This window comes from Felis catus, chromosome A3, assembly GCF_018350175.1.
Source record: "Felis catus isolate Fca126 chromosome A3, F.catus_Fca126_mat1.0, whole genome shotgun sequence".
NCBI lineage: Eukaryota > Metazoa > Chordata > Mammalia > Carnivora > Felidae > Felis > Felis catus.
This window is the reverse complement of record NC_058370.1, coordinates 37,359,770-37,384,392: the sequence shown is the minus strand read 5'-3', so window position 1 is coordinate 37,384,392 and position 24,623 is coordinate 37,359,770. Positions and strand designations below refer to the sequence as shown.

The 24,623-nt window shown below is 37.3% G+C and overlaps 1 long non-coding RNA gene and 1 pseudogene across 3 annotated transcripts in view; one reads left to right on the top strand and one right to left on the bottom strand.

Annotated features, from left to right (window-relative positions):
• LOC111559792 overlaps positions 1-24,623 on the top strand; it is a 454,702-nt gene that overhangs the window by 40,091 nt on the left and 389,988 nt on the right. The window lies entirely within an intron of this gene.
• LOC111559990 lies at positions 22,186-22,340 on the bottom strand (annotated as a pseudogene).

Genomic DNA, 24,623 nt, shown 5'->3' with positions numbered 1-24,623 from the left:
ATTACTAATGTGGTGTTGATCGATTTTTTTTTTTTGTATGTTGAGCCATCTTTGCATTACAGGAATAAATCTCACTTTGTCAGTGTGTACAGTTCTTTTAACATGGTACTGAATTCAGGTTGCTACTGTTTGTGTAGCCACAGCCCAGCAGACTGTAAGCTAAGGCAGGGTGGTAGTCTGTTCAGAGAGTCTGAAGAAGAGACCTGGAGTTGGTGATTGAGACATAGGTTTACTGGGGGAACTTACATACGAGAAGTTTAGAGGTTGCTGAATGGACAAAGCATCTGTTGCTGGGATCTACATGCAGCAAGCTTTTATGGCATAGCAATTTAGCCGAGTAACTATATGTAGCCTGTCTCCTTCTTGCATGACCAGCTTTCCAAGAGCAAGGTTTGCTGTCTAGACATTCTTCATTACAAAGGAGACACTCTGCATTGGCCACACCAAGAACCTCTGACCTTGAAAGGTGAAGGACAAATCCTTCTACGTATTCTACCTGCTGGGAATATAAAGGGAGGATAGGATCCCTACATTATCAAGATAGTGATTAAAAGGAACATTCAGGGTGTACTTGCACAGACTTGCTATCCAGCATGTATCATACTGCATTTTATTGAGGGTTTTTTGCACCAATATTGACAGGAATATTGGTCTTTAGTTTTCTTATAGTGTCTTTGACTTTGATATCAGGGTAATGCTGGCCTCAGAGTAACTTCAACAGTATTTCTTTCTTTTCAGATTTTGTGAGAGTTTAAGGAATATTGGTGTTTGTTCATTCTTTAAAGATTTAATAGAATTCACCAGTGAAGCCTTCTGGTCCCAGACTTTTGTTGTGGGGGAAGGTTTTGATTGCTGACTAAATCTTTTTACTAGTTATAGGTCTGTTCATATTTTCTGTTTCTTCATTTTTCAGTTTTAGTAGGTTGGGTGTCTGTACAATTTCTCTATTTCATCCAGATTATCCATTTTGTTGGCATTCAGTTCATTGTACTTTTTTCCCCCTCCCACCTTATTGAGGTATAATTGACAAATAAGAATTCTATGTATTTAAGGTTTACGATATGATGTTTTGACACACACATACATTATGAAATAATTACCACAGGCAAGCTAATGAGCATACCCATCACTTCACATAGTATAGTGAGAACACTTATGATCCATTCTTAGCAAGTTTCAAGTATACAATACAGTTGTTACTAACTATAGTCATTATGCTGTACATTAGATCTCCAGAACTTCTGCATTCTGCTTAACTGAAACTTTGTACCCTTTGACCTCTGTATTTCTCTCACTGCAGTCCCTGGAAACTGCCATTCTATTCTCTGCTTCTGTGAGTTCAAATTTGAGATTGTACATGTGAGAATCAGGCATTATTTGTCCTTCTGGGTCTGGTTTATTTTACTTTATCACCTTCCAGGTTTATCAGTATTGTTGCAAATGACAGGATTTCCTTCTTTAAGGCAGAAAACTATTGCGTCATCTATCTAAGGATTTAGATAGGATTGCATATATACATGTCTATATGTGTATATATGCAATATGTGTTTAGAAATTGTATAGTCAGTATCTCCATATAATGTATATAATTAATATATATGTGTATATATATACAGTGTGTGTATATGTGTGTGTATATTATATATATGTGTGTGTGTGTGTATGTATATATATATATACATACACATACACACAGTTTTCTTTCGCCATTCATTTATCAGTTAATACTTAGGTTTGTGGAAACCTTGACTATTGTGAATAATGGTGCAATGAATATGGTGATGCAGACATCTCTTTGAGACACTGATTTTTGTTTCCTTTGGGAATATATATATCCAGAAGAGGGATTGCTGGATCATATAGTCATTCTATTTTTAATATTTCAAGGAACCTTCATGGTATTTTCCATAGAGGTTGTATCAACTTACATTTCTGCCAATAATGTATAAGGGTTCACTTTTCTCACCCTTGCCAACATTTGTTAATTCTTTTTTATAAGTATGAGGTGGAACTTCCTTGTGATTTTCCTTTGTATTTCTCTGAGGATTAGTGATATTGAACATCTTTTCATGTACCTGTTGGCTATTTGTGTGTCATATTGGAAAACCATCTATTCAGTTTCTCTGCCTATTTTTTTTAAATTGCCTTGTTTGTTTTGTTGCTATTGAGTTTCTTCTATATCTTAGAAATTAAATACCCATCAGATACATGGTTTATATTTTCTCCCATTCAATAAATTATTTTTTAATTTTGTTCATTATTTCCTGTGTTGTGCAGAAGCTTTTTTTTAATTTTTTTTTCAACGTTTATTTATTTTTGGGACAGAGAGAGACAGAGCATGAACGGGGGAGGGGCAGAGAGAGAGGGAGACACAGAATCGGAAACAGGCTCCAGGCTCCGAGCCATCAGCCCAGAGCCCGACGCGGGGCTCGAACTCACTGACCGCGAGATTGTGACCTGGCTGAAGTCGGACGCTTAACCGACTGCGCCACCCAGGCGCCCCTTGTGCAGAAGCTTTTTAGTTTAATGTAGTCCCACTTGTTTATCTTTGCTCTTGTTGCTTGTGCTTTTGGTGTCTTATCCAAAATATTCTTTCCAGGACCAGTGTCCGGGAGTTTTTTCTGTTTTCTTGTAAGAGCTTTTCAGTTTCAGGTCTTGTATTGAGGTGGTTAATCCATTTTCAGGTAATTTTTGTCAGTGGTGTAAAGAAGATTGTTACATTCTTTTGCTTGTGAATATCCAGTTTCCCCAGCACCATTTATTAAATAGATTACTCTTTCTCCATTATGTGTTGTTGGCACCTATGTCGAATATAGTGGACTGTAAATGTGCAGGTTTACTTTTGGCTCTTTGTTCTGTTAGTCTGTGTCTTTTTTTCCAGATTAAAAAAAATTAAGTTTAATTTTGAGAGAGACAGAGAATGAACAAGTTGGGGAGGGGCAGAGAGAGGGGGAGAGTGAAAATCCCAAGCAGGCTCCATGCTGTCAGAACCCAATGTGGGGCTCAAACTCTCAAACCTGAGATCATGACCTGAGCCAAAATCAAGAGTGGGATGCTTAACCACCTGAGCTACCCACGTGCCCCAGTCTATGTGTCTTTTTATGTCGGTACCATTCTGTTTTCATTACTAGCTTTATAATCTATTTTGTAACAAGAAATGTGATAGCTCTAGCTTTGTTCTTTCTCAAGATTCGTTTGGCTGTTCAGGGTCTTTTATACTTATTACAGTTTTAGAATTTTGTTCTGTTTCTGTGAAAAATGTCATTGGAATTGTGATAGGGATTTCAGTGCATTTGTAGGTCACTTTGTGTACTATGGACATTTTACATTCTTCCAATCGAATTCTTCCAGTTCTTCTACTTACTGGCATCCCGTTTGATTGATTTCATTGAGCTCTTCTAGTTTTCAGTTTACTAGTCTCTCAGCTACTTGGTTAAATTCCTTCCTTAGGTTTCCTAAGTTTGTTTATTTTGAGAGAGAGAGAGAGAGAGAGCGTGCGCACACACACGAGCGCATGGGAGAGGGGCAGAGAGAGACTCCCAAGCAGGCTCTACTATGAGCATGGAGCCTGATGCAGGACTCGATCTCACAAACCATGAGATCAAGACCTGAGCTGAAGTCAAGAATCCGATGCTGAACCCACTGAGTCAGCCAGGAGCTCCTATTCCTTAGTTTTTTATGTTACTATAAATGATAATGCTTTAATTTCTCTTTCAAATAGTTTGTTGTTAGTGTATAGAAACATAATTAATATTTATATGTTGATTTTGTATCCTGTGACTTTTCTGAACTTATTCTGATCCTTTTTTTTTTGTACTCTTGAATGTTTTCTGTATGTAAGCACATGTCATCGCAGGTAGACAATTTTACTTCTTTCTCATTTGGATACCTTTTATTTATTTTTCTTGACTAATTGCTCTGGCTAAAACCACAAGTACTATGTTGACTAGAAGTGGCAAGAGTGGTCATCCTTGTCTTATTCCTGAAAAATCTTCCAGCTTTTGCTGTTGGTATGATTTTAACTGTGAGCTTATATGTCACTTGTATTATGTTGAAGTGCACTCCTTCTATACCTAATTTGTTGAGTCTCATGGAAAGATGTTGTATTTTATTGAGTGCTTTTCTGCCACCTTTTGAGACCATATAATTTGGATCCTTCATTCTGTTAGTGTGATATATTCCATTTATTGATTTGTAGACATTAAACCATCCTTGTATTCCAGGGATAAATCCTACTTGATTGTAGTGTGCGATCCTTTTAATGTGCTGTTGAATTCAGTGTGCTAGTATTTTTGAGGATTTTTGCCTCTGGGTCATCAGAAATAGTGGCATGTAATTTTCTTTCCTTGAAGAAGTGTCCTTGTCTGACTGTGGTATCAGAGCAATGCTGGCCTTGTAATATAGGTTTAGAAATGTTCTTTCCTCTTTAGTATTTTAGAAGAGTTTGAGAAAGATTGGCCTTAATTATTCTTTACATGTTTGGTAGAGTTCATCTGTGAAGCCATCTGGTCCTTGGCTTTTGTTTACTGGGAGGTTTATTGATTAAATCTCCTTCCTCATTATTGATCAAATTTTCTATTTCTTAATCCAGTCTTGGTAAGTCATGTTTCTAGAAATTTGCTTATTTATCTAATTAGTTGGTATGTAATTGTTGTGGTGGTGCCAGTATCTGAGGTACATGTGATGATCACCCATGGAACGGGAGTCTGGGTCTCTGGAGCTTGTCACAGTGACTCAGGCCTGCAGATGGGGTGGAGTGGAGAGATACAGAAGTGTGGACCCAAGTGTAATAGAGTGCAATAGTGGTCTGGGCCCTGGGGATAGGGCACAGCGGCAACACAGTCCCAGGAATGGGAAGTTGCAATTGTGACTCAGGTCCCAGAAGGCAGGGCACTGAGCAGTGGGAGCATGACTTCCATGGTGGGGGAATCAGGGGACAGTGTGCACCACAGAGCTGCTCCTGTCTCATGGATCGTGAAACACTGTGGCATCCTGATCTCAGAGAGAAGGGTACAACCACAACTCAGTCCTCTGGGGACAGATCTCAGTGGAGCGATAGCCGTAGCCTTGGGGAGGAGACAAAGTGGTATGGATTCCAGGAAGTTTCATCAGCTGGGTTCAGCATTAGAGAATGCTATGAGGATTATTGGTAGCAGAAGCTGTAGATGTCTATGGTAATGATGAGGATTGTTGGAGAGCTTCTTGCTTTTCTGTCCTCTATAGGGTGAAATTTTTCCAAAGGGATCCCTCTGGTCTCCAGGGTACTGCAGACTAAGGGATGGGAGAACGTATGTGAATTTCTTCCTATCTTTTCAATGTGACCATCCTCAGTTTTTGTGATCCATTTTCTGCTGCTTTGTTGCAGTTCAGAGCTTTCCCAGAGCTATTTCCAATCAGTTTATAATTGTTTATTCTTTTTTTTTTTTTTTTGTCTTGGGGAGATGAGCAGTCTAGGACTCCACTGCAATGTCGGATACAAATCATGAAAATGGACACCCTCTTCATGTTATTGATCTTAGTGGGAACACATTCTGTTTTCATCATTAAATACGTTAGCTGGAAGGTTTTTGTAGATGTCCTTTATCAAGTCCTCTTCTATTCCTAGTTTGCTTAGAGATTTTATTAAGAAAGTTAGCTAGATTTTGTCAGATGTTTTTTATCTACTGAAATAATCCTATTTCTGGAGTATTTTTAATGTGAATTGCATTGATTTTTTGAATATTAGACAAATCATGTGGTTTTGTTAAAATGCTGTTGATCATGATGTGTTATTCTTGTGTATTGTTGGATTCAACTTGTTAAATTTTCATTTATAATTTTGCACCTTGGTTTGAGAGATATGGTCCATAATTCTTCTTTCTTATAGTATCTCATTCTTACTTTGACATCAGCATCATACTGACCTCATAGAATAATTTATCTTTTTCATAGAATGACTTTTGAAGTAATCTTTCTCTTTAATTTTTAGAAGTTTCTGCAGAATTTGTATAATTTTTCTGTATGTGTAAGAAATCACAAATATACAGCCACCTGGGACTGAAGTTTTCTAGTAAAAAGTTGCAGCTTTAAAGTCCATTTCATTAACAGATAGAGAGTTTTATGGGTCATATGTTTCCTCTTTATGGAATTTTGGTAGTTTTTGTATTTTAAGAATTTGTTTTTAACTTCTTGGTATAACATTTTGTATAATATTTCCTTAAAAATTATATTTAGAAACTGATCTCACTTCTGTAATTATTGGGAAATTATGCCTTCACTGTTTCTTTCCTCTGTAGTGTGGCTAGATTTATTACTTACTGGTGTCTTCAAGGAACCAGGTTTTCATTTCATTGATTTGTCTCTATTTTTGTTTGTATTTCACTTATTTATACGTTTATCTTTATTATTTTTCTCATTAATTTGACTCTCTTTTGCCCTTTTTAAAGTTTTTTTTTCTTCTAATTTTATGTAGAAGCTTTGGGCATTTGAGAGCTTTCATTTTTTCCTAATACACATTTCTATAAACTTGCCCCTGATTGCTGTGTTAGCATTGCACAAATTTTGGTATTTTGGTTTTAATTTTTATTTAGTTAAAAATACTTCATAACTTTTTAAAATTATCTTCTAAACTGTGGGATTATTTAGACTGTGTTACTTTTAGGGACACCTGGTGGCTCAGTCAGCTAACTGTCCATCTCTTGATTTTGGCTCGGGTCATGATCTCCCAGTTCATGAGATCAAGCCCCATTTGGGGCTCTGCACCAACAGTGCAAACCCTACTTGGGATTCTCTCTCCCTCTCCCCCACTCATTCTCTCTCCTCTTTTTTGCCCTCTCTTTCTCTCTCTAAATAAATAAACTTAACACTCTATTTGAAAACTCTTTTATTTTCTAAATATTTGGGGGGAATTCTCCAGAGTCTTTGTTATTCTAATTTAATTCCAGGAGGTTGAGAGAAAATACTTTGCATGACTTTGTTTTTTTTTTTTTAAATGCATTTAGATTTGTTTTATGACCCATAATACCTATTTTGATTTTACGTGCTCTTGGAAAGGTTGGGTGAAGTGTATAATTAAGATTGTTGATTATGCTATTCAAATATTCTATTTTTTATTGTATCTACTTGTTCGACTTTTATTGATGGAGGAGTATTGAAATCTCAAGCTATCATTGTAGATTTGTTTGCTACAGATTTCCATTTTAACATTCTATTACAAACAACAATGTTGTTTGCATATTTGTGTGATTGATTGTGTAATAGTTTTCTATTGTTTCCAAAACAAATGACCACAAACTTAGCAGTTAAAATAACACCCTTTTATTATCTCAGTTTTTCTAGGTCATAAATCTGGACATGGCATACTGGGTTCTCTGCTTATTGTCTCGTAAAGTGGAAGCAACAGTGTCAGCTGGGCTCAGCTGAGGTCCTGTTCCAAGCTTACTCAGGTTGCTTGTGGAATTTAGTGTCTTGTAACTGTTGGAGTCCCCACTGCGCCCCCCCTTACCCCCCCCCCCACTGCACCCCCCCCCCCCAAGCTTTTTTCCAGGCTGTCTCCTAGGGGTTGCTACTAGACATACTAGAGGCCACCCTCAGGTTCTGGCCACATGGTCATCTCACAGCATGGCAATTTCCCTTTTTTAAAAAGGGCTCATGGGGTGCCTGGGTGGCTCAGTCAGTTAAGCATCTGACCCTTAATTTTGGCTCAGATCATGATCTCATGGTTTTTGAGTTCAAAACCTAAGTTGGGTTCTGCGCTGACAGTTCAGAGCCTGGGATTCTCTCTCTCCCTCTCTCTCTGCCCCTCCCCTGCTTGCTCATGCTCAACTCTCTCTCTCTCTCTCTCTCTCTCTCTCTCTCTCTCTCTCTCTCTCTCTCTCTCTCAAAGTAAATAAAAAAGGGCACAGTACCCCTTTTAAGGTCATTAGGTCAGGCCCACCTAGGATAATCTCTCTTTTCATTAACTCAAATTCAGATGGTTAGAGACCTTACTTACATCAGCAAAATCCCTTCAAATGACCACATAATATAATCTAATTATAAGACAAAGATCATGTTATATTCACAGGTCCCACCCACTCCTAAGGAGTGGGAATTATATAAGGACATGTTTCATTGGAGGTCATCTTAGAATCCTGACTACACCACTGATTGTATGAGCAGAAAAATAATCTGAAATGATACACACCAAGGTGTAATAGTTATTTCATTAGAAATGTGATGAGTTGGGGGGTGGGGAGTAGATGGGAATGAAACTGAGAGGTTAAAAAGAAAGAAAAAAAAACCTGAAGTAAATAGGGGTGAAATGCAATATAAAATAAAGTAAATGTGTAGACTATAGAATCCCACTGTATAATCATAGGATAAAAATGGCACCTTTTGAATCTGTACATGGACTAAAACTGGAAAGTTGTATTAGAAAAATAAAAATACTTTGACTTCAGGATGGATCTTTTCCCTAGAATTTTTACTTTAGTAGAAACTTTTCAATTTCAACAATAAAATATTTTTTAAAACCCAGCATCAGTCTTGAAATCTTGGTTCCTTTTAGAGATATTAGCAGTTCATGGGAAAAATTTATTTTTTATTTCAAGTATTTTCCTTATACAGAGAATGAAAATAAGGCAGGTAAGGGACAGTTTCATGATGACAAAGAGGTAAAGGATCCTTGTGAGAAATCAGTTTCTGAAGGATAACAACACAGCATGCCTTTGATTTTCCATAGGATGCCACCATTTGAGGTAATCTAATTCATCTCATCCACTAATACTTGAGTGAATATGGATGCAAAAGCACGTTAAGTTCGAGTTACTTGAAGATGAAGTTGTTTTCTATGGCTGTCGTTAGGCACGTGGAAGCCTTGATTTTGAGCAAGAATTTCTCTTTTTTTCTCCTCCACACACATTATATTAAGCTGTCACTCACAGCCACAGCAGGAATTCAAGACTGTCTTGGAATAACATGGATGACAGAAGCTCTCTCACGGTATGTAGCTCTCAAAAAAAATCGTCACGTTGCAACAGACTTTCTTTTGATGTGTTCAGTATTTCCAGAGCCATCTTACAATGACAAATTAAGACATTTGTACAATGAACTCTGACCTTGGTGTGAATGCAGCTGTCCCTCATCCTATGTAATTTTTCATTTTTTCTGGGATGCATCTTTGATAATGCTCCCCAAATGCCTTGAATCTCTGAAAAAGCAACTCACCCACAACTAGTAGTTGAGAATAAGCTCTGCATTTCCTAGCTCAGCCAGTGTACCCCCCTGTTGAAAGAGGCTTAGGTATGAAGCTGAACTCTGAAGAGTGTAACTGTGGAAAATTGAGTTCTGGAATTACTGCTTTGCAAAACTTACTATATAATAGCTTTGAAACACCATATCATTTAATGTAAACTGTTGCTTCCTGATAAAATCGGCTATAATTTTTTTTTTCTGTGACCACAAATAGTCGTTTTCCTCTCATTTTATTGTAGGTCGAAGCCTGCTGTGATTTTTTTTTTTAAATAACAATTATCGACCAACATAGTATTTGACAAAGTTTTTCTTAAATCAGTTAATTAATCAGGGCAAAGGTAATCTGTGAATTGTACAGAGCTCATCCAAGATGCAAATTAACTATATGGAATAGAACCAAATGTATAGAATTTTTTTCTTATTTTGAGATTCTCACCAGAGTTTTTACATTTCCAAAAGTAGTTTTTCACTTAAGATGTATTTATTGAATTTCTTATTTGCGGCAGGCATTTGCTTAGTATTAGGGTATGAAAGTGAACAATACAGGTTGGATCTTTGCCTTCACAGAGCATACAACCTTCCTGTGGGAGACACTTAACTTATATATGCCCTATGACTGCTATGATCATGTGTTTTGCTAGCATTTGGTGAGTACCCATTACTGCATTTCATTGGTCAGGCAGTCAACATTCACTACCTGGTATGTGCCAGGCATCATGCTGAAATTACATAAATACATAAGGAACTAAAATAGCAGAAAAGAGACTCTTAGATGTAATTAAGGGTCCACATGATAAATTCAGACATTGTAATATGTAAAATGTAGCAGGTTACTGAAGAAAATAGATCATACTCTTGCTTGTTTTATGTATGTGTGTGTATATGTGTGTATTCTCTCTACCTAGCCACCCACCCACCCACCCATCTATTTATTGGTGGGAAAAGCAGTCAAGATTGAATAAGGAGAATTCCAGAGAGGAGATAACCCTTTCTCAAGAGAGAAAGTGGAAACATGCAAGGACTTTTGCTCTAAGTTCAGAACTAGAAAAGAATCACTTATACTGCTTTCTGTTAAATCAGGCCAGAAAACCTAAATTCAACAGGTAGAGAAATAACTCCATGCTTTGAATGGAGCTGTTGTGAAATCACATTGCAAAAGGATGTGGATATGTAGAGGGAAATAATTGCAGCCAATTTTTTATTGCAAACAACCTACTACTTTCTGGCTAGTGTACGACAAAATTCACTCTGCTTATCAGATGCCTAGGACATACTGTTAAGAGACAGAGGGGTGCCACATTAACCACAATATGACTTTATTCAGTCATCCTGCAAACCATTTTTTTTCCTGTTACTCCTTCCCTTAGGCATTGCCTGTGATAATTTTCTAATGTTTCAGAAATTCTAGTGTCTGGTCCACTGCTTTTTCTTTTTCCTATTTTAGTGTTCTCAAGCTACAGATTAGTCCCCTAACTTAATTGAACTATGGAGCATTTATTGGAAATATTAGAGCGTATAAAATTATATTCTCTAATTTCTATAATAGCTAGTGATAGGGAAACCTGCACATTGTGAAAAGGATTGGGAGGGGGGAAAAAAGGAGAAAGGCCATGAGTGTAAAGACAGTCAAGAAGTAGCATCCTTGCCACCTTGTGGAGGTTTCTGAAATTGCATTATTCCAAAACACTGAAAATATGGCTACTGTGCACGTCTTTGTATAAATTTCTGTGTTGGCTGCCAGTGAGGGTAAAATGAGCTGTGCCTGGTAAAGAGTCCTCTCCACGTGGCAGAACTGAACAGAGCAAGTTTATCCACCTAATTTTGTCCCATTTCCAACCCTGTCATCAGCTTCATCTCAGGAGTGATAGGGAAATGTCTGAGCCTCATCCTTGTATCAGGATTTTAGAGGCAGAAGAAACCTTTGAGTGCATCTAACTCAGAGCTTTATGTTAGGTAGATTGTTTTTAAACCACTACAGTGTGCGTGCAGAAAAATATATGGATCATAACTTAGTAGCTCAATGAGTACACAAAATGAGCACAGCATGTAGCCTGCACCCAGAACAGGAAATAGAAAATTACCAACACGCCAGAAGCTCACCTCATGTTCCCTTCCTGTCACCACTGATCCCCCTCTCTCTTTATCCTGACTTCTGTCATCATGGGTGTGTTTAGCTTATTTGTGAACTCCTTTTAAGTGGAATTCTACCATTCTCTTTTTGCATCTGTCTTGCCCACTCAACATCATCTGTGAGATTCATTCTTGTTATATAATCTTGTGGATTATTCATCACTGTTTAATATGGAAATGCATGATTACATAATTCACTTCTATAGTTTATGGTCTATGGTCACTTGGGTTGTTAGCAATTTTAACTGTCAAAAACTATCCTCCTATGAACATTCTGGCACACATCTTTAGGTACACATAAGCTTGTATTTCTATTGCATATCTGTCCATGAGTAGAATTTAGGGCCACATGTATGGATGTGTTTGACTTTAGTAAATTCTACCAGTTTTCCAAAATGGTGGTACCAAATATAGTCACATTGGGGGTTATGAGCTTTGAAGGCACAGTTCAGTCCATAATATTATGGACTCCTGTTTTTTGTTTTGTTTTGTTTGTTTTTAGCTTTTATTTTCAGTGATTTATAGGAAATTGCAAAGACATGTGTAGAGAGGTCCTGTGCACCCTTCATCCAGCCTCCCCCTAACATTAAAATTGTGCATATTTTTGTTAATAAGCAGGCAAAGAGGCAAAGTGATGTGATTGAGACTTTACTGCTAGTGAATTACAAGGTTATAATTGAAGTGTAGTCTTCCTGATGACTGCTAAAAAGCTGTACAAAGTTCTTTTTAACATAGTCTGAGTTTACAAAATCCTTTTATGTTTTTAAAATTATGTAGTCTATAGGACCTCTCAGTAAAAGACCAAGAACGTTTATTTTCTAGGATTTGGGGGAGAGGTTATCATTGAGCCTGGTTTGGGATCATTATTCGATAGATGGTAGTTATGTATTATTGATAGCAACAGCATCATTCCATGTGGTAGGCATTTTAATGTCCATTTCTTAGAACATTGTAATGCACAAAGAGAAATGGTCTTTTAAGGGACCAAGTTAATAAGTCACAGAGCCTGGACTCCATTTCTTAGAACATTGTAATGCACAAAGAGAAATGGTCTTTTAAGGGACGAAGTTAATAAGTCACAGAGCCTGGACTTGAACCTCTGACCCTACACTTCAGTTGCCGACAGTGATAACTTCCTTGATAATACACACTCTATTGCCTTTCTTCCCTTCCCTGTCTCAGTTCTCCACCCCCCCACCCCCCATTCAGTATCATTTGGTAACACATCCCAAATAAAGGACTTGGGCAAAAATTCTTTCTTCAGATCTGCCCCTGGGAGAATCTAAGCTAAAACACTCATCACAATTTTTTCTACATTCAACTATCTCCTTAATTTTTGTTCTGGTCCAGAAAATAACTTCCAAAGAATGTTTCTGTGTGATCCTCTCAAGACCTCTCCATTGTTGTTGACACGTTAGCATATGCATGATCAGTTCTTTCTGAAGGATTGATATTTCCTATGGCTACTCTCTTCATCTCCCAGTTTTTATCCATATTAATTGCTTGAAGGACTCTGGCTTGGGGAAGGGTTGAGTTTTTTACCTGACCTTTCTATCAGGAATATTTGTGTATTACAGGAAAGTCCTCTCTCATTCCTTGACCTCAGGTACTCTTAAGAGAAAGCCCTTGTATGTTAGAATAAAGGTCATGCCTTCTACAATTACAGCTAATCCTGAAGCATGAGAGTTTAACTAATGGTTAAATCCATATTAAGTTTAATTACAAATAGATGAGTATACAGCATTCCAATCCATGCCCCAATGATTTATGGGATACAAACGTGCTGGAATATTGCTGTTTAAATCCAAAGCAGGAGAAGAGGCTCAGCAATCACAAGGACAACTTTAGGACAAAAGCCATTGCTAAACATTAGTCAGGCAGTTAAGATTAACATGGGATAGCACAGTCCTCCATTAGTTACTCATCAGCAAACACAGAAAAAAATGAGAGCTAGATTATAGCTCTTTGGTGTATTTTGAAAAATGAGAAAATAGAAAAGCACAGAGGCTGAGCAAGAACCCAGGGTCATGCAACCAGCTAAGTTGCTGAGCTGTCCAACAGTAAGTTCTCTCAGTCCTAATCCATCGTACAAACAAACATTGCAAGGAACAAGAATATTCACGACACTGATTCAGTCATTTCAAACTTCAGTGTGCATCAGAATCACCTAGGGGGCTTGTTAAAACACAGATTGCTGTGCTCCATCACCCAGAATTTCTGATACAGTAGGGCTGAGATGTGGGCCCTGAGAATTCGCACCTCTAACAAGTTCCCAAGTTATGCTGATGTTGCTAGTTCAGGGAATGATTTTGAGAATGATTGCACTAATGGAATAGATTCATTTTAAAACGGATCTCAGATGGTACTCATGCAAGGAGCTTGGCGCATCCCACTGACCCAAGGGAATGATGTTCCTGGAAGCACAAGGTTTAACCTTCAGATTTGGGCAGAGAATGTTAGAGGTGGAATGCCAGGGAATTAGGCCTCAAAACTGGGCTGCCAGGAGGAATTTGGATTTGCAAAGATCAGAAAGAAGCACAGGCAGAAAATAAGAGTGATGGCTAGAAATACTGAGTCCAGAAAAGCTGAGGTTCTGAATCACAACTCTTGCTCTTCTTTCCAGTTTGCTTTCTACTTGGCTTTTGACAACAGGGGGAGAAAGTTTAGCATCCAAAATAAATGCTGAACCATGAGGAATAAAGGCACAGCATCAAAATCACCTCGCTCTTTTTTTTTTTCTCCAACACCTAGACCTGAAGGTTCCTCATAATGGGTACTTTGATATATGCTTGGATATAACCCCACTCTAGAAATGCCCTGGATTGGCCATGCTCTTCTTTCCCATCATCTTCAGTACTTTCTTGCATCCTCCTGCTTTCTGTTCCAGACTTTTTTGTTTTTGATTTAACTTCATTGTGAGAAGCTCTTTTCCATCTCTTTTGTTTAAATGTAGCACCTCCATTCACTAATAGTAGGTAGCAGATTGAATTTAATGAAAATATGTTGGCCTTCAGAATTTTACATAATTGATTTTTAAATCCCACCTCTGCAATTCACTGGCTTTTGAAATTTGATCAAGTTATTAAACCTCCTCTGGCTTGTTTTTCTCATCTGTCTTACTCAGCTTGGACTGCCACAGCACTATTACAGACTGGGTGGGTTAAGCAACAGAAACTTACTTTCTCACAGTTTTGGAGGCCTGAAGTCTAAGAGCAAGGTGCCGTCAAATTCTGTTTCTGGTGAGACTTTTCCAGGCTTGTAGATGGCTTCCTCCTTACTGTGTCCTCATATGGCCTTTCTCCATGCATGAGTGGAGAAGCAGAGAGAGAAAGCAAGATCTGGTGTCTCTTTCTCTTACAAGGACACCAGTCCTATCAGATTAGTGCTCCACCCCTAAGATCTCATTTAGCCTTAATTACATCCTCAAAGGCCCAAACTCCAAGTAAAATCACTTTGAGGGGGCACAGTTCAGTCTGTAACATTACCTAATGCAAATGGAAATAATCAGATTTAGCTCAAAAGTGTATTGTTGGGTGAATTGAGATGATATAGGTCTTTGGTAGAAGTGAGGTCTTTTTGTCTCTTCATTTTATGGTCTTCTCTTGTAAAATAATTTTATTTATTCATTTAATCATTCAACAAACTGAATACTTAGAATATGCTAGTTCCATTTCTCAATGCCAGAAATACAACTAGCCACGTAGGATTGTTCTTTGGTTGAGAAGACTAATTATGTAAAGTAAACATACCTACTAGTATGCTTGTGATAAGTAATATGGAGAAAGATAAAGCAGAAGGTTGTTTGATATTTGGTGGTCATGGAAGGTGTCTCTGAAGAGCTAATATGCATCTAGTATAAAAGACTGAACAATCAGTATAAAGACCTTGATCCAGAAAGTGGTGTCTTTCTGCCTGGCAATGCTGACAGTCTTCCATAAGGTTCCCATTTATGGCAGAAGGAAAAGAATGTAAGTTCTTAGATTCTGTTATACCGTAGGTAAAGAAGTTTAGTGATTAAGAATGACTAAAGCTGAGTCCAAGTTCTTTCTTCACTAGCTGCAGAACTGAAAAATTATATGAGTTTTGGAGCCTTGGTTTACTTATCAGGAAAAAAAAGGTTAAAATAGTGTCTTAGTATAGCTGCTGCAAGGATTAAGAGATCTTTGCATGAAAAGCACTTGGTAGACACAGTGTGGATTCAGTAAAACTCTGTTGCATCATTTTTACCATTGCACCATGAGCTAGTAACTTTCCTAAGATGACTGCCAAAGTCCTGATAAATGTTTGATTTATGTATGATTTCACTTCTGGAAAACTGATGATATTTGAATAATGAATACCTATGAGGATGGAGAAACATCTATCACTTTAAGGATTAGAACCCTTGATGGATCCTGGGTGTGTGTGTATGTCAGTTTAAAGTATTTGGAATTAACTTGGAAAAGATAAAAGACATTAGTGGAAAATATGGTGAAGTGCATATGGTGAATTCTGTAATAACATTCTGCCAATGTTAATTTTTCAATTTTTATAAATGAACTATGGTTATGTAAGATTTAAACATTAGTAGAAGCTGGTTACAGGGTGTGCAAGAACCCTCTGTAATGAACTTTGCAACTCTCCTGTAAATCTAAATTCAGAGTTTTGTTAAAAAATATTCAATTAGGGGCACCTGGGTGGCTCAAGTCAGCTAAGCTTCCAACTTTGGCTCAGGTCATGATCTCACGGCTTGTGAGTTCGAGCCTCGTGTTGGGCTCTGTGCTGACAGCTCAGAGCCTGGAACCTGCCTCAGATACTGTGTCTCCTTTTTTCTGCCCCTACCCTGCTCGCTCGCTCTCTCTCTCTCTCTCTCTCAAAAATAAACATGAAAAAATTTTAAATTTTTAAATAAAAAGTATTCAATTAAGAAAGAGCTAGAGAGGTAGTGTCATAGTTTGTAATCTTGATTCTGTGGAGGAAGGTTTGTTTTTTCTGGGAATAGATAAAATGCATCTAGAAACAAGTTGTGGCAGGGAAATGATATGTGCTCACTAAAATCAATTTTCTCTTTTCTCTGGGCTCTATCAACATTTCCCAGCCTTCCTTGCAGTTAGTTGGTCATGTGACTGCATGTGGTGAGAGGCTTGTGCTCAGCCAGTCCAGGCCTGGACCATGAAAACCTTCTGCAATCCTCTGTGTTCTCTCTTCCCCATCCAGCACCCTAGGGGAAGGAACGTGAACAAGAGAGTAGGAAACTGAGGCCCAGCTGAGCATACAAGCCTGCTGTCCAATCAATCACTTGAGGCTTTGAGGGAATGAGGCCCTTTTTGGGAAGCTGAATCACTGCAGTTGGTTACTTACCTAACCAATGCAAAAGTCTGGGCACCACGGTGTGGAATTTAATTGGGCAGTATCTTTTTACTTAAGCATAATTTGGCTCTGAAAAAAATCTCAAAGAAGGGAAATATTCCCAATATAAAATTCCATGATGGGTATTTTGAAATGAGATACATTAGTTGGTTGTGTACATTCTAGTATTTGAATTTTAATGGTTTATATCCACATATAATTTAAATAGTGTAAACATCATGAAGGCAGGGATCATGACTGTCCTGTTCTTAGTTGTATTCTCAAAACTTAACACAGTGCCCTGAATTCAGTAAAATTTAACTGAATTAAAAAATATGGTAATAACAGACTGATTGCTTGGCTCATACAAATGAGTCGAGTAGTGAAAGTGGACATCCTTGTCTTATTCCTGATCTTAGGGGAAAAGCTCAGTTTTCCTCCATTGAGGATGATGCTAGCTCTGGGTTTTTCACATATGCCCTTATGTTGAGGTATGTTTACTCTAAACCTACTTTGTTGAGGGTTTTTATCATGAATGGATGTTGTACTTGTCAAATGCTTTTTCTGCATGTGTTGAAATGATCTTATGGTTCTTATCCTTTCTCTTACTGATATATGTATCATGTTGTTTGATTTACAAATATTGAAACCACCCTTGCAATCCAGGAATAAATCCCACTTGATTGTGGTGAATATTTTTAATGTATTTTGTTCAGGAATTTTGGATTTATGATCATTAGGGATATTGGCCTGTAGTTCTCTTTTTTAGTAGTGTCTTTATCTGGTTTTGATATCAGGATAATGCTGGTCTCATAGAATGAATTTGAGAAGTTTTCCTTTTTTTTTTTTTTTTTGGAATAGTTCAAGATGAATAGATATTAACTCTTCTTTAAATGTTTGGTAGAATTCACCTGTGAAGCCATTTGGTTCTGGACCTTTGGGAGTTTTTGATTACTGATTCAATTTCTTTGCTGGTTATTGGTATATTCAAATTTTCTGTTTCTTCCTGTTTCAGTTTTGGTAGTTTACATGTTTCTAGGAATTTATCCATTTCTTCTAGGTTGTCCAATTTGTTGGCATATAGTTTTCCATGTTCTATTGTGTTTTGCTGTTGTTTTATTTTCTATATCATGTATTTCAGCTCTAACCTTATTTTTTTTTCCTTCTGCTCATTTTAGGTTTTGTTTGTTCTTTTTCTAGCTCCTTTAAGTTATGATTAGGTTGTTTGAAATTTTCCTTGCACCGTGAGGTAGGCACATGTTGCTATAAATTTCCCTCTTAGAACCACTTTTGCTGCATCCCAAAGGTTTTGGACCTGTGTGTTTTCATTTTCATTTGTTTCCATGTAGTTTCTTATTTTTTTGATTTCCTGGTTGACCCATTCATTGTTTAGCAGCATGTTATTTAACTTCCCGTATTAGGGGTCTTTCCAGTTTTTTTTCTTGTGGTTTCTTCTAGTTTCATGGCATTATTGTCAGAAAAGATGCATGGTATGACTTTGATCTTGAATTTGTTGAGGTTGGTTATGTGAGCTACTATGTGATCTATTTTGGAGACTATTTCATGTGCACTTGAAAAGAATGTATATTCTGTTTTAGGATAGGATGTTCTGAATATATCTTTAAACCCATCTGTTCCAGTGTGTTACTCAAAGCCATTGTTTTCCTTGTTGCTTTTTCATGTAGATGATCTGTCCATTGATGTAAGTGGGGTGTTAAAATCCCCTACTATTATTATCACTTAGTTCCTTTGTGTTTGTTAATAACTGTTTCACATATTTGGGTGCCTCTATGTTGGGTGCATAAGTATTTACAGTTACTATATATTGTTAGATTGTCCCCTTTATAGTGTTCTTTGTCTCTTGTTAGTCTGTTTTATTTATTCATTATTATTTACAGTCTTCGTTTTAAAGTCTATTTTGTCTGATATAAGTATTGCTACTGTGGCTTTCTTTTGACATCCATTTGCATTCTAGATGTTTTTTCATCACCTCACTTTCTATTTGCAGATGTCTTTAGGTCTGAAATGAGGGTCTTGTTAAAGCAGCATATAGGGTAGGTCTTTTTTTTTTTTTTTTCTTTTTTTTAATCCATTCTGTCATCCCATTTCTTTTGATTGGAACATTTAGTCCATTCATATTAAAAGTAATTATTGATCGGTATTGTCATTTTATTTGTTTTGTGGTTGCTTTTGAAGATTTTCTGATTCTTTTTTCTTGTTTTGCTCATTTTCTTTAGTGATATTTGGATTTCTTTCTCCTTATTCTTGCATATTTATTAGTGGTTTTTAATATGTAGTTAGCATTAGGTTTGTATATAACCTCTGCATATAGCTGAGGATTATATCTTATATTGCTTTAGATCATGGATAACTAAAGTTACAATTATATTCATTAGAGACCATAATGTATGTGTGGGTACATTATAGTTCCTACATAAAATTTAATTAGTGGTTGGCATAGGGTAGCATTGGAGAAAAGTTTAACTCTTGGTTTTGATTGATGAAGAAAACTTCTAGTATTTCATATATTGGATTAAAGTAATTAAGGACTAAGAATGAAAAAAATAGCATGCAGTTTTAATAATGAATTAAAAATTTTCCTTTACCATAAAACAAGTTATTGCAAGAAGATTGAAATGTGCTCTCATTTTTTAGTGATATATAGTTTATTCCAAAAGAAATTAAAAAGTTGTGAGGTATCCTCTTGTGAGATCTTGACATTCTAGTTTTTGCTGTGTGCAGGGTTTCCCAGAAGCTGCTAAAATTAATTTCTGAGTTCTGCCTTCAGATTGAAACTGCTGACAGGAGAAAGGAAAGGAAATAGATAATAGAAATGTATATTATAACTAATGAACTAAGAATGTTATCTGTATTAATAAAGTCTTCTAACTAACAATTTCACTGAATAAAATTATGGAATGGAAGTACATAAAATTTCATTCTGAAGCTCACATAAAAGAATGGTAAAGTGAATAGACTTGTGATAGGATAATTATAGATTTATTAGTTTGTGCTTTGAATCCACTGCTATGTAATAAGCAAACAGAATGAAGGCTAATAGTGTTTTGCACTCTGTATTCCTATCCCAACCCACCCCCTTTCTGAGCAAGTAGGTGTCTTTTCCCCTGTTTCTTTGCCTCAGTTGAAACTTTGGTTTTATGGCAAAAAACCCCAAATCTTTTAAAGAAAATATCTTTTTTTATGTTGCAAAAGCTAAAACTTAATAAGATTATGCAAGATACCCCAAAGAAGGTAGTCAGGTATTTCAGTTTGAGGACACAAAAACTCAGCACCATAGAGGGGATAGCTGTGTGGTGCCTCTAGGTGATTGGATGGAGTGGATGGGATTCCACAGCTCATGAAGATTCTTGTCCCAAGGTGCCTGGAAAATGGCAGAGCTGTCAGGCTTTAAAGGACTAGGGTAGCTCGAAGATGAAGAATTTACTGGTTACCAGTATGTGCTGGAGATCAGCATGTCCTCCCCAAGTGTTTCATTCTGCCTAAGATCTCTGGTACCATTCAAGGAATTGCCAAGTGAGGGTGGAGTAAATGAGGTAGGGTGAAGGGAGAGTCATGGATAGCTCCTAAAGAATAAGATTTAATTTCCCTCCAGATTTGAAGTTAGATTTAATAAGATTGAAAGAAAATAAAGAAATGTAACATTTCTTTGACTTTAAATTGTAGTTTTTGCAAATTCATACCTCCTACACATTTTTCAGATTATACTATATGGTATATTAATAATTCATTTTACTTAAAGACTTTTTGATCTCAGGCAGTTCTTAAAACAGCAAATACATGCTTGAACAGAGATTTTCTTTCAAAAATAAATTGATATCAAAACTGTTTCCAGTTATTGGTGCCATTTACAAATTAAACAGCCTTTTTGGTGATTATAATTCAGCTGAACAGAAGAAGAAGGGGTAGAAATGTATTTTCTGTACTGCCATCTAAAATACATGCTACTTATGGATTTAATTATAATGTCATGTTTCTTTTCAAGTAACCCATAGCCAAGAATGTGTGTAAAATCATGGATTTATGTATATTCAGTGATGATGAAGCAGCATCTTGAAACTGAGATGCTTAGTTCTAGTGAACTCCAAAAATGTCTACTTGCCCTTCATAAATTTCCCAACCACAGTGGTTATATCATTGTTCCCCATGATCAACCCCTTCCTGGAATCCTACTTTCTGTGCATTTATAGCTTTTCCCACTGCAGTGGGTAGAGTTTACTTCCCTAACCCATTGATGTTGAGCTTGACCATGTGAAGTACTTTGGCCAGTGGAATGTTCATGGATCTGCTGCATGAAGAGGTTTAATATGCTCTGTGGATGAGCTTGACTTCTTGTGTTCCTTTTATCATGAGGAGACTATGCCTTCAATAGCACTGGTCCCAGGAGGATGGGAGCCATGCAGATTAGATTTGGACCAAAGTGCAGCTTGGATCCTAGTCTGGTTGAGCCCAGCTTAGTTCAGCCAAATCCCAGATCACCTGAAAACATGTGAACAAAGAATAAATGTGTTGTAACCCATGGAATTTGGGATAGTTTGTTACACAACATTATATATAGCAGACTGATGCATTTTCCCATTCTTTTCAGTTATATCTCCAAGCTGCTTGTGGTGCCTTAAATTTTTAAGTTAGCTTTTAAAATTTATTCCTCCCTATTTAGGACCAAGGGAAATTTATATACCATGGCTCCAATTTAGCATGGAACAAGCTTTCATTTGTGCCTACAATTCAGTATTTAAATCCAGTTTATATCAAGAAAGATCTTATGGCACCACGGGATGGAGAAAAACTTAACCATGAGATACCATTCCAAAGGTCACACAGACAATTATAAAAAATGCAGAAAGGTAACCTCCTGGAGAGGTACAAATAATGTGTTGTGATTATCACTTAAATTGGCTCTTACAAAAAATACAAAAATTAATGGAAGAGGGAAAAATTATCTTTTCAGTGGGAAGAGCATTAATTTATCCAGTTTTTATTTTCTCACTGAACACATGTTTTAAAAAGCACTTTTGATGAACCAAGTGTTACCAATTCAGTGTTAACACAACCATAACATCAGGTTACTGGCCATGGCAATAGGAAGAAATAGGCTAGGGTGGAACAGATGCCAAATCAGCTGGATGATACAGGGGCAATTTAAGAACAGGAGCTGACCAGTGGACAACATTGTATGCATAGGCCTTTGCAGCTTTGGCAAGAATCAGGAAACCATTACACTTGTATGATCTGACCCAGAACTGGTTCTAGACAGTTGTCCAACCCACAGGTCAGACTGGACATAAGCTGGTAGTAGGAGGACTCTTCATGTAGCCAGCTCCTGGAAAAAGCTTGGGCAAAGCATTCATCCTGGCAGATCCATAGGGCATCTACATCCAAGTCACTGGGACATTTTGGATTGTGGGTTAATTAGACTTGTGTTGGAGTACTGGGAGAGAAAGGAGTTAAAGTGGACAAAGAGGTTTTTAATTCTGATTTTTGGTGAATAATGTTGAACAAAATAGTTAAAAGAGGTAGGGGAAGGGGCTATAAACTATTTCTACAATGATGTTGTAGAACAACCTCAAAACTTAGTAGCATTAAATAATAACCATTTGCTGCTTTTCAAGAGTCTACACTTGATCTTAGCCAAAAGGCCGAGAAGCGATTTTTTCAAGAGTCTAAAATCAGCTTGTTGGTTCTGCTGATGAGGGCTAGGCTGGCTGATCTTGGCTGGGCTTGCTCACACCTCTGTTTACAGCTGTCGATCAACAATGTTGAGTTGCTGGCTTACTCTGAGCTACCCGTTTCTGAGGATATCACCAGGATAACAGCTGACTCATCCCTGTTCCATGAAATCTCTCTTCTACCAGGCAAATTCAGAATTGGATCTCTGCCAAGCTGTCATATGACTAAGAGAATGATGAGAAACTCCTAGGGCTTCTTGAGGCCAAGGCTCAGAACTGGTTTTCATCACATTTGCTGTATGCTTTGGCCAATTCAAGTCTCAGACCACCCAGATTCGGGAGTTGTAGGAACAGATTTGGCCTCTTGATGGAGGAACTGCAAAGTCATATTGTATAGAGGTGCTGTGGACTGAATTGGATCTCCACTCATTCATATGTTGAAGGGCCCCGATCTCAGACATACAGTTTCCAGAATTGTGAGGACATTATTTTCTTATTGTTCAAGCAACCCAGTTTAAGTTATTTTGTTATGACAGCCTGAGTTAATACAAGGGGCATGGATACAGAAAGGGGTGGAGAACTAGGGCTCCTTTTGCAATCATCTACTGCAGTGACCATTTTCAGTTTCCTGTTTCATGGCTGGCTGTATGTTAGGGACTTTACCAACTTGATCTCATTAATGATCACAGCATACCCACTAAATGAAGCACACATATATTAGGTAGTAGAATTAGGATAGTAGTCCTGATTCTCTAAAGTATAAACTCTTTCTGCTTCCCTCAGACTGCTTCTGTAAATCACTGACTCCCAATTTTTCCCCAGATAGTTTAGCAATTGAAACAATCAGTTCTACCACAGCAGGAATCTGAAAGAATGAGATGAGAAGGCTGTGTGATTTGAGGTTACCATAGTTGGTCTGGCCCATGCTGGGAATGCTTGACAGAAATGAAAGGTAATCTGAGATTATCTAAGGGAAATTAACCTTTTGTAAGCAAGTGATTACCATCTGAGGGGCCAGAATTCCAAATCTTATCTAAGAAGGCTTAATGAATTCTGGTTTCAAGCAGTTAATATTTGGAAGAGAATGGGAGATTAGAGTGTGACTTGTAGGCAGGGATAATCTTTGCCCTCCAGTGGGATGTCTGTATCATGTTGTAATGCTATCTGGTTGATGACAAGGATGCTGAATATGGGATCTACTCCAGGGAAAGGGGTTGTAGGCATGAGGCTAGAGGTTTGCAGTTCCCCCCAAGTAACTGGAATTCTGGAATGGCAGTTGGGGAGAGAATTTTAAGTTGGTGCAAACATTTTTATATTCTTCTCTTTACTATGATATCAACACCTTGAACAATGTCTGGTGTTTACAGGCATGAAGTAAATATTTATTGAGTCATGAGATGAGGATATAATCTAATGCGAGGAGCAACCAGAAGACTAAATTATAAGCTTATAGAACATTAAATGGGAAAACCTCAGATGTTTTCTAGACCCTAGTTGATATTGGGGTAAGAAAGCTCCCAAGGTTTCTCACTCACCAATTCAGACGCCAACACTAATTTCTTAAAGTGTGGTCTGCAAACTACCAAATGAATCAGAATTTATGGTGTTGACATTCTACAGCTTCCATTTCAAGCAAGCTCTTCCATGATGTCTCTTAAAGATTTAGACCTTCTGCCTTCAACAAAACTGAACTTGTCAATAAATGGGAGGTTATTATTGCTATCAACTAGACCAGTGCTACTCAAGGTAAAGTTACAGATTAACAACTTCAGCATTACCGGAAATTCAAATTCTTAGACCCTTCCCCAGACCTATTCAATCAGAATTTCTGATCAGGATCTCATTTTTAATGAGCCTTCTAGACACTTATGTGTGCTAATGTTTTAGAAGCACTGGGTTGAAAGAGGCTGAAGAAGTTTTAGTGGTATCGTCCTCTACTCTTGTGTCCTATAACACATGTGTGTTGTATAAGCTGAAATTGATCATCTGTGGCACAAACATGGTTGATTTTTGACTAAAGAGTAAAGAGAAGTGGCACATATCTGAACAGATTATGAACATGTTTTTGGTCACCATTAGAAAACTCTCTCTCCTTGTATGAACTTTCTTTGAATCCCTGTAAGGAAATTGAATAAAACGTTCACTGGGGTTGTGTAAAGTGATAGGTCACAGCCCAGACAATCTGGTGTTTGATGCCCAGAACAATCTGGTGTTAACTTCGACTCCACTGTTTACAAACCCAGAGACCTTGGACAAGTTCATCTC